Source organism: Miniopterus schreibersii (genome assembly GCF_964146895.1).
Source record: "Miniopterus schreibersii genome assembly, chromosome: 1".
In the NCBI taxonomy this organism is placed as follows: domain Eukaryota; kingdom Metazoa; phylum Chordata; class Mammalia; order Chiroptera; family Miniopteridae; genus Miniopterus; species Miniopterus schreibersii.
In genome coordinates, this window is record NC_138101.1 from 99,022,620 (window position 1) to 99,038,862 (window position 16,243).

Here is a 16,243-nt window from a genome sequence, read left to right on the forward strand (position 1 = left end):
AGATAAAAACCCATGGTCAATCTTAATTCATCTATTCACCTCCAATTCATCTATTTACCCTCTCATTTCTCCATTTCTCCAGCCCCCATGTTATTTTGAGGGAAATCCTACTCTTGGTATAATTTTATACATAAGTGATTCATTAATTATCTGTAAAATTATCTTTTAAATGAAGTTTATTTTAGTTTAATTCTTTTTTTTTTTTTAACCACTTCACTATTATTACACTTGAAATGATTTGGTAATCTCTTAATATCATCAAAGTCAGTATTCAAATATCCAATTATCTTTTAAATGCCACAAAATCAAAGTTAAATTACTTTGAATGTGACCCAAATAAGGTCCACACATTGCTGCATTTGATATGGTTCTTAAATTTATTTAGATATACAGGTTTGCTTTCATCATGCTTCTACTTCTTTCAATGTATTTGTTGAAGAAACTGAGATGTTTGTCCTGTAGTTTCCTACTGAATAGATTTTGCTGATTGCATCCCATGTGCATTTAAAAATGTTTCTCTGTACTCTGCATTTTGAGTTATAAACTTGATAAGATACAGATACAAGTGTTTTGGCAAAACTATTTTAAGCGGTGGGTGAGTTCTTCTAGCTGCAAGCACAAAATATCTGATTGTCTTATATTGTGATTTTACAGCCTTTGATGCCCAATACTTGAACAACTGAGTTATCAGAAGTTGAGAAATATTCTAATTCTAGCATCCCTTTTTCACTTATTATATTTAGTACTTCTATAGAAAAAAAGTATTTTTAATTTACTATTGAATTTTACAGCAGTAATTTTATAGGGCAAATAAGATAAATTATTGATTTGTTTCTATTAAATTGCCTATGTTAAAAATTATATGCTGCTTAACTAACATGCTTAAATTATGAACAATTATTTTTAATTGTTGGTAACTCATAGATTTAAATATATTTGACCTGTTTCTACCTGTTACAATTATTTTTCTTAACAATATTGAAATTGCTTCGTTTTTGCTAATGTGAGCTAGACTGAGCTATGAGAACATTTGACAAAATTCAAATGGTCTGGACAGCTTCCTTGCTCTATTTCTTAACAGGATGTTTTAGAATTATATTGTACATTTCCTGCTCCAGGGCTGAAATAATCTACTGTCATTTTTGTAAATAAAAATACCCTGATTTGTATGTCCTTCAAAAGGGATCCCATCAGGAAGCACACAATGTCAATTGCTTCTCACTGTTAATATTAATTGTTTCACACTGTCAAGGTATTGTCTTAGTTCTCCACTTTATAGTTACTATTTTTTTCCTTTAATAAGAAATTTGTGGGAAGTCACTTTCAGACCTTGCAAATATCCTGTATCTCATTAAAAATATCTTCTTTGGTTTAGCAACCATTAATAATTCTCTCCTGAACCAATCTTCATTATTATTAGTTACAAAATAATATTTTTCAACCCCTTCCATTTAAAAAGCTGTCAACTGGCATTCCACTATAAGAAAAAGTCCTTCTTTTCTATTCTTAGCTATTCATTCATTTGCTCATTTTTGATCACTATATACTCTTGGATTCTTATATTGTTGTTCAAAATGTTCAGGATTTGGCTGGTAGGTATTACTTAACAACTACATCCTGTGTCCCCGTAATATGTTCCTATTATTGTTGTGGATGCTGTTGTTATTATTATTATTATTTTAGTATTTTCTTAATTTCTGGAATAACAGATTTTAATCTCATACTGTGCCTATTCTTCCCCAGCTTTGGAGTTTCATTTCATTAAACCAGAACAAATCTGACACATAATCTGACAAGTACATTATTAGAAAGTAAAATTCTAAGTCAATCTCTGCTGTGAATATAGATGAAAAAATCTTTAACAACATGCTAAGATATTGAATTCAGCAATATTTCTTGGTAGCTAAGGATCTGTCACCAAAATTTTCCTCTCCAAATCAAACGTATAAAATTTTCTGTTTTTATTTCTAAAAAAATCCAAAGTGAAACATAAATTTATGTCAAACTATGCCTGTAGAACAATTTGAAGACAAATAATGCTGAAATTATAAATAACTGTTAATGAAAAGAGAAAGTGACACCAAATTCCAGGGCAGGATCTCTCAGGCTAGTCCTGCCCAGGCACAGGGTTTGTGACAAGCAAAGACAGAATGAGAAAACTCTGGGAAGACATAAGAGAGACTAGTCAGAGAAGCCTAAAGATGATTTTCAATAGGCACCAAAAATATTAAATCTGAAAATACTGGAAATGTGTCTGGGCAGATCAGGGCATAGTCAACAGAGAGATTTTAAAGTACATATGTTTTAAAGGGGGAGGCGTTTATTTAAAGAGATAAGTGTGATTTAAAAGGGAAGATGTCATTTAAAGGGGAAAGACAAACCTGGGGATACAGATGGAGGCCCTTCCTGACCAGAGAGCCTGTCCAGTAAACTTGCCCAACAGCAGAATACAGCCACTTGTCTACCTGATCTTGAAGCCCAGACTACAGCCCTGCTTAACTTCAGAACACAGGGGGAAACCCCTCCTGATCTCAGAGCACAGCCTACAGCCCTGTCTGAGCACTAAGAAACATTAAGTAAAAAAGTTCTCAAATACACAAACTAACCATACACATCAAATAACTGAAAAAACAAAACAAAACAAACTAAGCTCAAGGTAGACAGAAGGAAGGAAATATTAAAGATTAGAGCAGAAGAAAAGAAAATAGAGAAAAACAATAAAAATGAATAATAAAAATAAGAGTTCTCTCTTTGAAAAGATAAACAAAATTGACAAACCTTAGGTAGACTAACGAAGAAAGAAAAAGATTCAGATAAATACAGAGGAGACAACATGACATAATACAGAAATACAAAAAAATCATAAATACTGAAAAACTATAGGCCAGCTAAGAAGACAACCTAGAAGAAACGGCTAAATTCCAAGATATAATCAACCTACCAAAACTGAATCATGAAAAATTATAAAATATGAACAGAACAATAATGAATAAGTAGATTAAATCAGTAGTCTAAACTGTCCAACAAGGAAAAGCCCATGACGGGATGGTTTCCCTGGTGAATTCTACCAAATATAAATACCAATTTTTCTCAAATTCTGCCAAAAAATATTTGAAAACTCCCAAACACATTTTATGAGGCCAGCATTACTCTGATACTGGAGTCAGATAAGAACATTAAAAGAAAGAAAACTGCAAACCAATAGCCCTGATGAATATACATGTGAATTTTTTTTTAAACATATCTATATCGATTTCAGAGAGAGGAAAGGAGGGGGAAAGAGAGAGGTAGAAACATCAATGATGAGAGAGTCATTGATCTGCTGCTTAGCCCGCAACCCGGGCATGTGCCCTGATGGGAATCGAACCCCGATCTCCTGGATCCTAGGTCGATGCTCAACCGCTGAGCCACGCCCGGCAGGGCTACATGTGAAAATTCTTAACAAAATGCTAACAAACAAATCAACAGCACAGTAAGAGAACCATACACCATGATAAAGTGAGATTTATCCTTGGGATGCAAAGATGGTTCAACATATGCAAATAAGAAATATGATAAATCACATCATAGAATTAAAGATAAGCAGTATATGATCAACTAAATAGATTCAGAAAAATGCTTGACTAAAATTCAAGGTATCTTAATAATAAAAAAATCTTACCAAATTGACTATGAAAGGAATGTACCTCAACATAATAAAGTTATATAATAAATATATGATAAACCCATAATTAACACTATACTTATTGGTAAAAGGCTAAAAGCTTTTCCTCTAAGGATTGGAAAAAAGAAAAAATGTGACCACTCTCACCACTTTTATTCAGCGTAATAGTGGGAATCTTAACCAGAGAATCAGACAAGAAAAAAAAAAAGTATCCAAATTAGATAGGAAGAAGTAAAATTGTATCTGTTAGTAGATAACCTAAACTTATATTGAAAACCCTAAAGATTCCACCCAAAAAATGTTTGAACTAATTTAAAAATTCAGTAAAGTTGCACGATAAAAAAATCAGTTGAATTTCTATATACTAAAAACAAAATTTCTGAAAAAGAAATAAAACAATTTCATTTGTAATAACATCAAAAACAATAAAATACTTAAAAATAAATTTAATCAAGGAGGTGAAAGATCTTTACCTTGAAAACCATAAGACAGTGTTGAAAAAATTTGAAGACACAAATAAATGGAAAGATATTCATTGTTCATGAATTAGAAGAATTAGCATTTTTTAAATATCCATACTACCCAAAGCATCTACAGAGTTAATGCAATTTATATCAAAATTTCAATGATTATTTTTTACAAAAATGGAAAACAATTCTAAAATCTATATGGAACCACAAAAGACCCTGAAAAGCCAAAGCAATCTCGAGAAAGATGAACAAAGCTGGAGGCATAACACTTCATGATTTCAAACTATATGACAAAGCTATACTAAAAAAACTATATAGTACTGGCATGAAAAGAGACACATAGACCAATGGAACAGAATGAGGAGCTCAGAATTAAATCTATGCATTTATGGTTAATTAATCTTTGATAAGGAAACAAACAATATACAATGGAGAAAGGACAATTTTTTCAGTAAGTGGTGTTGGCAAAACATATAAAAGAATAAAATTGCACTCCTATGGTACTTATACCATGCTAAAAGAATTAACTCAAAATGGATTAAAGACTTACGTGTAAGACTAGAAACCATAAAACTCCTAGAATAAAACATAGGAAAAAAATCTCCTTGACATTGGTCTTGGCAACAAGTTTTTGGATTTGATACCAAAAGGCAACCAAAGCAAAAATAAACAAAAAAGACTACATCCAACTGAGAAGCTTATGCACAACAAAACCAACAAAATCAATAAAATTAAAAGACAACTTATGCAATGAAGAAAATATTTGCAAACCATATATTTGATAAGGGATTCATATCAAAATATATAAGAAATTCATACAACTCAGTATCAAAAACAACAAGTAATCTGATTTAAAGATAGAGAAACTGAATAGATATTTCCAGAGAAGGCATTCAAATGACGAACAGGTACATGAAAAGATGGTCAACATCACTAATCATTATTTAAATGCAAATCAAAACCACAGTGAGATATCACCTCACACCTGTTAGAACGACTGTAATAAAAATTAAAAAAAAAAATTACAGGTATTTGTGAGGATGTGGAGAAAAGGGAACCATTGTGCACTGTATGTGGGAATGCAAATTGGTATGGCCAGTATGAAAAATAGTATGAAGTTTCCTCAAAAGTTAAAAGTATAATTACTGTAATATCCAACAATTTCACTTCTAGAAATATATTGGAAAGAAATAAGAACAAAATAACAAAGAGATGTGTACATTACCACTTTCACTGCAATATTTACAATATTTACAATAAGCAACATATGAAAACAACCCAAGTGTCTCTTTAGAGCTAAATTATATATATGATGGAATAATATATAGGAATTAACAAAAGGAAATCCTGCCATTTGTACCTACATGAGTGGTCCTTGAGGGCATTTTGCTAAATGAAATAAGTCACACAGAGAAAGACAAATATTGTTTGGTCTCACTTATATGTGGAATCTAAGATAATGGAACTCACAGAAACAGAGAGTAAATTGGTGGTTGCCAGGGACAGGGTAGGAGCATGGGTCTGGGGAAATGGGCAAAGGTGGTTAAAGGTACACAGTTTCAGTCATTAATAAGTTCTGGTAATCTAATGTACAGCATGGTGACTAAAGTTAACAGCATATATTGTATACTTGAAATTTGATAAGAGAATATATCTTAAAATTTCTTACCACACACAAAAAATATGGTTTCTATCTGAGGTGACAGGTGTGTTAACTAACCTTTTTGTGGTAATCATTTCACAATTTATATCTATATATCAAATCATCACCTTGTATACCTCAAAAATTATACAATGTTATATGTCAATAATATCTCAATAAACTTAGGGAGAAAAAGACCTGACCTCCCAACCTACAAATTTAAAATAAATAACTAAATAATAAAGCAATACTAAAAATTATTTTTAAAAAGAAAAATAATCAAGTTTTGTTTTTTATGACATTTAAAAAAAAATATCTTTATTGTTGCAAGTATTACAAGTGCCCTCTTTTCCCCCCATTGATTCCCTCTATCCTGCATCGACCCCACCCCCAGGCCTTCCCCATACCAATGAACTGGAGAGTATTATGCTAAGCAAAATAAACCTGTCAGAGAAAGACAAGTACCACATGAGCTCATTCATATGTGAAATATAATGAACAAAATAAACTGAGGAACAAAATAGATCCAAAAACAGAAGCATGGAACAGACTGAGGGATCTCAGAGGGAAGGTGGGGGTGGGGAGTGGGTGGGGAAAGATCAAAGAACTTATATGCATATATGCATAACCTATGCACTCGGTTTTTTTAAATAAGGGAAAACTCAGAGAGAACTATTCCTGGCCTATGTTAAAGTATGCTATACTATCTCCAAAATTGAAGCTAGGAGGAACAGAGAAATAGACAAACACGTCACTGGTACAGAACGGAGAGTACAAAACTAAAGCTCAGGACATACAGATATTTAGTATATGATAAAGATGGTATCTCAAACCCCCGGGGTAGAGTTAGACTTTTTAATAAATAACTGTGCAATGATATAGCTAAAGTTTGTCATATATCTCACACCATACATAAGAATAAACTCTAAATATACTAGAAATCTCAAAGTGAGAATAAAATCATACCAATTCTTGAAAAAAACTGAATGTATGACTCTTTAAACATGGAGTAGAAATAGACTTTCTAATTTTGACACACACAAAAAAATCCAGGAGTATTAAAAGAAAGAGTGGTAAATTTGATAACATTGAAATGCATGGCAAAATTAATAATAAACTAAGTCAAAAGACAGTTGACAAAACAGCAGATCTTATACCACAGTCAAAGGGCTGATATCTTTACTAAAAGAACTCTTAAAAGTTGAAAGACAAAGTGCCAACAAACCCTATTGAGTTGTGAATTGAACATAGGTGTTGTAAATTGAGAGCTGGTTGAAATAGAACTATGAAATAGAGTAAGATCACCTAAGAAGAGTGTTGACAGGGGAGACCTGGGATGACTGGGAGGTGGGAAGAAAAAAGGGAATGAGGAAGTGTAGTTGAGAAAAAGCAGACCGTTGATGAGCAAATTATGTATATCTTATGTTCTTTTCCCATCTTAATATCAAGAAATGATTTCAAAGTGAGTAGTTAAATTAAGACATAAGAAGTTGTTAATATAACAAAACAAGATATTGAGAAATTTATTAAGTCAAGTAGCTCATTGCATTTTGTATCATTTGAACACACAACCATTATCATTTTTGGATTGAATTAATAATTTCAATTTTTAATTAAAGAAAATTAATTTGTATATCTAAATTACAGCTGCTACAATGAGATGTATTAACATTTCACTTTTTGTTCTAGATGCATTAAGAAATTATTATGTTCTCTCTGCTGTTCAGAATCATGAAAACATAGCTTTATAAAATAAAATAAAAATTTCTTAGGGCATAACAAATCTCAGAGAAACATGGCTTACTAAATAAAATATTTTAATTAAGAACTAGCCATTTTTAAAACCATTTAAAAAGATATTAAGAATATAAAAGCCCTGACAAATGTCTTATCTATGCTGCCTCATACTTGCTGGCCTGTGTTAAACTGTAGTGACAATAAATTGAGTCTGCTGTGTTTGACGCACTATATAGAGTAGCTAGGAGAGTAGAGGAACATGTACTGTTTTTAATCATTAGCTTAAAATGATTGATCAGCAGTGTTACTGGAGTGCTAGTCATTTAAATATAAAAGCACTTAGAAGTTTCTAATTTTAGAAAAAAATAATTGAGTAAACAGCCAAGTTAATCATCATGGATGGCTTAGTGTCAAGACAGGCAATTTGTAATTTTGAAAAACAATAGTATGAAGTAAAAAGAAATCTCATCAAGTTAACGTGAATTGTTTCCTGAAATGTTATTAAAATGGAAACTAAATTCGAGTCACTCTGACATAGATTGAGTAGAGCAAATAAAAGAGAGAAAGCTGACTTACTTCCAAGTGTGAAGACACTTGCCATTTGTACTTGTCCTTTTAGAAAGCAATTAGTAACTTCAGAAATGTGTTGTCATATACATCATCCGTTAAAATTAATAATGAACAAAATATGTTTATTGAAAGGCTTAGATATATTTATACCCAATGTTTTCTTGTTGTTATGTTTAGATTGGAAAGTGAGATAAGGGAAAATGTATGTTCCATCTGATGGTCAAAGAATTAGGGAAAGATTGGGAGAATCAAAAATGAAAGTTTTAGAGCTTATTTCATTATTTTATTTCCCGAAAGTAGATTTGTAAAGGGCTTATTTGTTGTCTTGTAAAAATATAATCTGATTTTGGAAAATTGATTACAAACCACTTTCTTGTATCAGCCAAGACCTTTTCACCCTTGAAACTGAGGCTCTCTATTCATCATCCCAACCCCACATTTGGAACTTATTTTTTTACTTCTTTACCATTCTCCTTAGTGGCATTTGTCCTGCCTAGTGATTAGACAACTAGTGTTTGGGCATGTCTATGTAGCTCACAGCAGGCTCTGTGGGGAATGGTCACCATCATTCCCCTTCTTATCCCACCACCAAAAAGACTCTTGTTTAACAGACACTCCTGAGGTGTCCCTGTTACACTCCTTTCGTCTTTGACATTTGTGTGGAGTAATGCACACACTCTTGTACTGTGGCCTTGAGAACAAAACTGTAACTACATTAGAGACTGTTAAAAAATTAGTTCTTGCCTGGCTGGTGTTGCTCAGTGGTTGAGCATTGACCCAGGAACCAAGAGGTCAACATTTCGATTCCTGGTCAGGCAGGGCACAGGCCGGGTTGCAGGCTAAATCCCCAGTAGGGGGTGTGCAGGAGGCAGTTGATCGACAATGTTTCTCTCTCATCGATGTTTCTATCTCTCTATCCCTCTCAGTTCCTTTCTCTCTAAATATTAATAAAAACATATTTTTAAAAATTAGTTCTCTTAAGTGACTTATAGACAGTGGTAAATGTAGAAACAAAAACTCGAGACACTTCCATTTCTCTCAAGCAGAAAGGATCTATAAACGTTGTTCAATGTGTTCTTTGTTCCCCTGGAAGCTCGCAGTCCCAAGTTTATGAGCTGATCTTTGCACCTTCCTCTGCCTTCTTCCAGTAAGTGTTGACGTCTTACTGACTTAGTCCATAGATGCTCATTTTCTATTTTGAAGCAGGTTCTCCATGCAGGTCCTTAAAACATTATCTGCATGTTTTTAATGACTGAGAACCAGTTTATAGCAGTAGGTACAGAGGAAAAGCAGAGCAGGTGGGAAGTGAGGGAGCATGTTTTGTAAATAACTTCAAACTTGTGGACATGTATTAGACATGTCCTGTGAGTGTCAAAATAAAGAGCATTTTTAAATAAAAAAAATTTGCCTGCAGTGTTGCTCAGTTGGTTGTGTCCTGCCATGTGCCAGGAGGTCACTGGTTCAATTCCTGGCCAGGGTACATGCCCAGGTTGTGGGCTCGGTACCCGGTGGGGGTATGTAGGAAGTAGCCGGTCAGTCAACGTTTCTATCTCTCTATCCCTCTCTCTTCTTCTTTCTGTAACCAATAAAAACATAATTTTTTAAAAAATTTAACATTAAAAATTAATTAATTAGTTAATAAAAAACTAAGATAGTTGTAGACAAAACCAGTGTTTTCTTCTCTTGAGAACTTCTTTAATTTTCAAGAACAAAGATTCAGAAAGATTCTCTAAACTTTGTTTGTAGAGATTTTTATTATTATTTCAAAATAGTATTCTCAACACATTACAAGTCTTATATCTACTCTCTGTATAGTTTTACTTCGTTTTAGGTCCTGTCTTGCTTTCAGATTGTAACTATTAATGTTTAGGAAGACAGAAAACTTTTGAATGCAGAGATGGTAAGGACTTTATTATATGATTATTCCTAAGAGTAATTGTTTTTGAAAAGAATTAGAAAAATAGATTCTTACCTAAATGAATATAACATTTCAAAATCAGATTGGAGGAACACCAGAATACATGATGGTAAACCCAAAACCAAATTATAATTTTGAAGGGATCTTAATATAGTGAAATTTTTCATACAGAGAACATTTTTTAATGGAATATCAGGTTAGAGAAATTGGAGTATAATTTAGAATGCATAGTTTGCAATAACATAGACCAGGAGTTCCAGAAATGTCTTAAAACATGGATAAAGTCAACATGTTTTAAAGATCTCATATAAAAATAGCTTCATTAATAGACCAGTCTTGCTACAGTAAAGTATTGCTAAAAAGTTGAATACTGTGACACATGTTTATATTGAATTAACCTAAATTATACTTTGAAACTAGTAAAGGAATTCAATTTGAACTATATTATTTTTTTTCTAATAACAGTGTCTGTTGCATATAAGAATTTGAGGGTTTTTTTTAACACCAAGCTCCCCTAACATTCCCACCCCAAAATATCCACCTGCACACCCACAAGTTTATGGCTCAGTAGTCAGAACAGTGTCTTAGAAGGAATGCACACAAATACAAGGTATGGTTATAAACAGGTAATAAATAAAACACTGATGAAAGAACAGATTGTTGACATGTTAAACTACTGAGAGGCTGAACTAATATAGGTAGTTCTCATGTTATGAGTATTGTTTTCCCAAAGTATATTTTAAAATACATTAGAACTTGAAAATCATCTTCTCATGGAAACAATAGTGGTTAGGTTGTTACACAGGCAATTTCACTTCCATATCTCCAAGCCAATTTGTTTCTTAAATCTCACTTGGAAGGCCAGAAACATACTTCACCCCCTGCAGGAGAATGACTAAATGACTCATTATCTATTTTGGTACCCGTGAAAAGAGTAGAATATAGAGGATATATATATATATGTATATATATGAAATGAAATATGTATATGAAATGTTCCCCAAAATGTATGCACACACTCTGAATAAGTATAAAGGCAGTGCTGATTAAAATACATTTGATTTTCAAAATTGAGCTATCAGCTGTTAAAATTTGTATACAGTTTTTGGGACACTCTGTATATATATATATTTCTATGCCTGGTAACTGTTTCCTTAATATTTGTATAACAAGAAACAAGTTCCCATCCACTCCTTGGAGTTTTATAGTGTTCATGTCTGTGAGGTGGGTGCAAGAGGTCATGTGCTTACATCACAAACTACCTGTGTTTCAGAGTGTTCTTAAAATTGCTCTTTGTTCCTTCAGCCATTGAAGTTTAAATAGTTTCACCAAGTGTATACAGAAGAATGCTTGTATTGAATGAAGCATGTACCATGAGAGATGAACACCTCTGGCACTGTGGATTTGAATCTTCTGTTTTCCCAACTGTATGATATGTGCTCATGGTGAAATATTTCTGATGGTAGATTTTAATTGGGATAAGAAGACATACATAGCCTATTTCGGAAGTTAAGAAAGGGTTCACTGTCCATAGAATTTTACATTTGGCCTTTGTCCTGAGTTTTCCAGCAAGGGCTCTCATTAATATCAATTTTCCTGACAGATTTCATGATGGGGACACATTAATACTAGGTACTGGACTGTGATCACTGACATAAACTACTGAACTGCTGTCAGAGAGCAGTGCCTTCAGCTCATTTACAGAGGATTTAATGTAGTGAAGACTATTAACCTCATCAAGAACTTAGCTTGTGTATGAAGTAAGGAACATATTTATTACTTCCTAGTAAAAATGATTTGGGAGAGAATATCCTTTCATGGTTATAATTGAACATTGAGCAGCAAAACATTGGATTTCCCCCCATAATTTCTATGAATTTGTGTGACCCAAGGCAAATCATTTTCTTGATTCTTTTAATATCCTGTCACCAGCAAGATACATCATGACAATTTAAAATAATATGTGTTATCTCCAAGAAGACATCTCACCATGAGCAAGAGGCTTAATGATGCATTTTCTTTCAAAGACTTATGGTGAAGCATCATTGTATTTTTAAATAAAAAATAGGGATTCTAAATAGTCTATGAACATAATGTAGCAATACATGAAATAGCTTTCAATTTCAATTTTGCAAGTGTTCTTCATTGTTCAACAACCTTTAATAATTTACATGAATATGTTCTCAGTTTTTTTGCAATAACAACTCTGAGGTTCAACCTATTGACCTATTGATCTGCTCCCACTGGATGAGCTCAGCCTTCTTTGACCATAGTAAGAGGTAGGGAGCTACACTAAGGTGCATGCAACTAAAATTACTAGAATTTCCAGCCCACTCACACATGCCCTCATTTCTATCTTTTCCCATTTAAAGATCTCTCTGATAGACATGCTGAAACTAGAGGCAATGAGGCAAAGTGGATTTGGAACTTTTGATTTATTGATACCAAGAACAGCTAAGCCAGTAGGATAAAACAAAACAGGTTCCATCTGTTCATTTCTTCCATAACCTAAAACCTGCTTATATTCTCAACTTTCATCTGTTGTGCAAACTCCAAACCTAAATCTTTTTTTCAGATGAAGCTGCCAAGATAATGTGTTACTGCTTCACCTATGGTTACTCTTTACTTCACTTATATGAGGATTTTCTCATTATTGTACTGACCTGAGAGGAGGGCCACATTACCCATGGGATCAAGAGTGCTATGCAAAGTGCAGTGATTGTCAACACATTGTTGCCTCTGTTGATGAGGCATTGTGTTCTTAGTTCATCCCACTTATGATTAAACAAACGCAGAAACATTTGGATAACCTTCTTTTGCTTCTCATGTCTAGGACTATCTTCTTGACAAAGATACTCTGATTGACTAAACTTGGCAATCATGACCTTTTTTGGACCAGGACTATTCTCCCAAAATTTCTAGATAGGTATATTTTATTTTTATCATTTCAATATAAAAGTAAAAGTAATGTCAATCTAATGAAACTTAAAAAAAAACTTTTGACCAAATACAATTATTGTAATTCTGATAAATCAAAATTATACTTTCATATTTTCTTTAGAAGTATTATTCTAATATAAAATAATGAAATGCAACACAAAAACAAAATTCCCTTCCAGATTTTGTAGATCCCTTCAATTACTTTCCAGGGGGAAAAATACATTATAATTTACTTGATCTAGACTATCACCGTACCAGGTATATCTTTAAATTCTTTGCATAACAGAAAACTCACTTTTAAGTTTTAGGACTTTAAGTCGGTAGTACAAAATAACCACTTTCAATTTCCTTGCCCTAAGTTTCATACTTTTGCTGAATTTTGACTCTCTTGTGGATTCTAAGAAAGGAAATAACTGTATAGTTCACCCAACTTGTACAAAAATATTTTAACAACTAAATACTTAATTTCTCAAAACTATTCTGAAAATCAACCCTTATTCACTGAATGAGTAAAAGTTCAAATTGATGTATTTTTATACATAAAAAATAGCAGGATTTGATGGATAAATATATTTTATAAATTAAAAAAATGTTTCATATTTCAAATTATAATTAAATGAAATAAATATGTATACAGTAAAATAATGATAATAAACTACCTGCAGCTTCTATTCTGCAAACATGGGGAGAAATGATAGGTAAAACATGTTTGTACAACTCATTTTTTAGGATAACTTCCTTAGCAGTTTTAGAGTTGCTGAATTAAGACTATGGAAAGTGGATCACTTACTATTCTGCTTAGAGTCTCAAGGATAAATGTTAAACTGTCTCCTTATAATAACAAAAGTAATTAGTACATGTTTAATTCGATGACTCTAGTCATTTTCTGACTGAACATACAATGGAAGGATACACCAACCTATCTCGGTCAGAAAGGCATCAACATCCTTTAACCTTATTTTAACAGGGACACTCATGCAGCCAGGCCAGTATGCACTCTCTTATTCTGTACAGGAGAAAGCTAAGAAAACAACCAATGCTAATGCAAATAGAAAAATGGACATTGACTGTTCCGTTTCCCATGCTGCTGCTGCCTTGCAAGGGGAAGACAAGGCAGAACACTCAGGGCTGGGCAGTAGATGTCATTAAGAGCAACATAAGTGGCCAGCTACACTCTTGATAGAAAAAGAATGCTTCCGTGTTCTTCCATGCTTTCTAAGGGCTTGCTGCCTAAGGTACGACTGCAGTTGTATTATAACATGATTCAAATCTAAAATTGTATGTGTAAGAGGGTGTCCTGGGAGTAGGAACAGGAGCCATACTCAGCAGGGAGAGGACTAAAAGGGATTTGTGAGGCCTGCTTCTCATTTGAGATCCTCTGGCTATTAAAAAGTAAAACAATATTGTCCTTTGACAGGTGAAAAGCATAGATGCAAGTAAGAATGTGAGAGGAAAACAAAAAGAATTCCCTTCCCTGTTTCATCTAAGGAGATCTTTTCTGGTACCCTGAGATTATGATGAGATGAATTAACATTTATTTGAGTAATGGATTTGAGAATTATTTTAGGGATAAAACAATTAAGAATAAAAATCACCATATTAAAAATAACTTGGAAATACGTATATATTTATACACACATAAACACACACGTGTGTGTGTGTGTGTGTATATATATATTGAAATTATTTGGGGTAAAATAAGTTTGGCAGAACTTACTTTCTATCTATGTAGTCTGTTAGCTGCCCCAACTGTAGATCACAGGAAATGCACTTTGGTCATGACAGTGATTTAGCTCTTCTGGAATTCATTAATGACTTCATAACAGTTGAATCTAGGGACTGGCATTATAAGAGTAATGTAGAGTTCCAAGAGAAACAGATATGGGCCACATTTAATCATGTTTCTTTCTTGCTAATGGTTTCCCATTGCAATTAGAATAGAATCACCCCCAAAGTTCCTACATGGTCTTCTCTCTCTAGTCTCCACTTGGTCCTCACTCTCCTGCCCTACACTTCCCTACCTGTTTTCTCTGCTATAGTTACATTGGTTTTCTTTCTTCAGAAGGGTCACGGCCATTCTCTCCACCTGGAATGTTCTTCTTCAGGTGTCGGCATGGCTGCCTCCCTTTCATTCACTTTTTAAGTTCAATAGCACTTCCTCCATGAAGGCTTCCTGTATGTCCTATCTAAAATGCCCCTATACCTGGCCATTCACTAAATATAAACTTTTTTTATTTTCTAAATAGCCCTGGCCTTGTCTGAAAGGTTTTTTTCTTATTTGTTTATTGTCTGATTTCCTGCATTTTCAGCTTTCCATGTGAGCTCCCTGAGGGAAAAGCTTGGCTTCATTGTTCACCCCAGGGCTATCACAGAGCAAACCCTCAATTAATGAGGCAGAGATTTTATTATGTACATATCTGATATTTGCTAGAACAATTACACTCTGATAAGGATTTATGACTTTTTAATAAAGAAAATAACGGGCATCAAATTGTTAAATGCAGCAGAATAATGAAATGATTTCATAAAGCTATGGTAAATATGTGATTTTCCATAAATCTTTTCAAATAAGATGTGATGTTTCAATATATTTCAAAGTAATCCACAAATTATCCAGTTATTTTAACTCAACACAAAGCTTTAGCTATTATAAATTTACCTACACTTAGTTTAGAACTATTTCAAAAATGTTTTTTTTTTTTTCCCCTCCTGATTCCAAAAGAAGTCAGTAAGGTACTATTTATTGCATTAAAGATGTTTAATAAAATAAATGACTGATCTAATAGTTTTGTTTTTTAAAGCAGAAAACAATAGGAAGATATTATGCACAAATAAATTTAACTGGATAAATGCAATCAGCATTGCCAGATGCAACTTTAATATTTGCTTGATTTATTTCCATGCCAGACTGTTTATCCATGTCTGTTCTAAGCCCAGTGAAATGGCATGAATGATAAATTAATAACAATGTTTTTAAAACATCATCTTCTTTCACTCTAACTGCAATAGATTTCTTCCTGTCTGTAGAACTCGTCTGGCCCAACACACACCTCTTTCCTTGAATATAATCCAATCTCCTCAGTGACTTCAATGATACAGAGCTGATCATATCTGTCCCCTTAGTAATATAAATCAATTGTCCCTGTCATTCCAAGGACAAATTCTTATGTGTGTTGCAAAATCTCGTCAAGACTTGAACCTTTCTCCTTCACATGCCCTACTTCAAGCCAGATGCACTAATGATGGCTCCCTGCCTTGTCTCTATCTATCTGCATATATTATTTATTCTGCCTGAAACATCC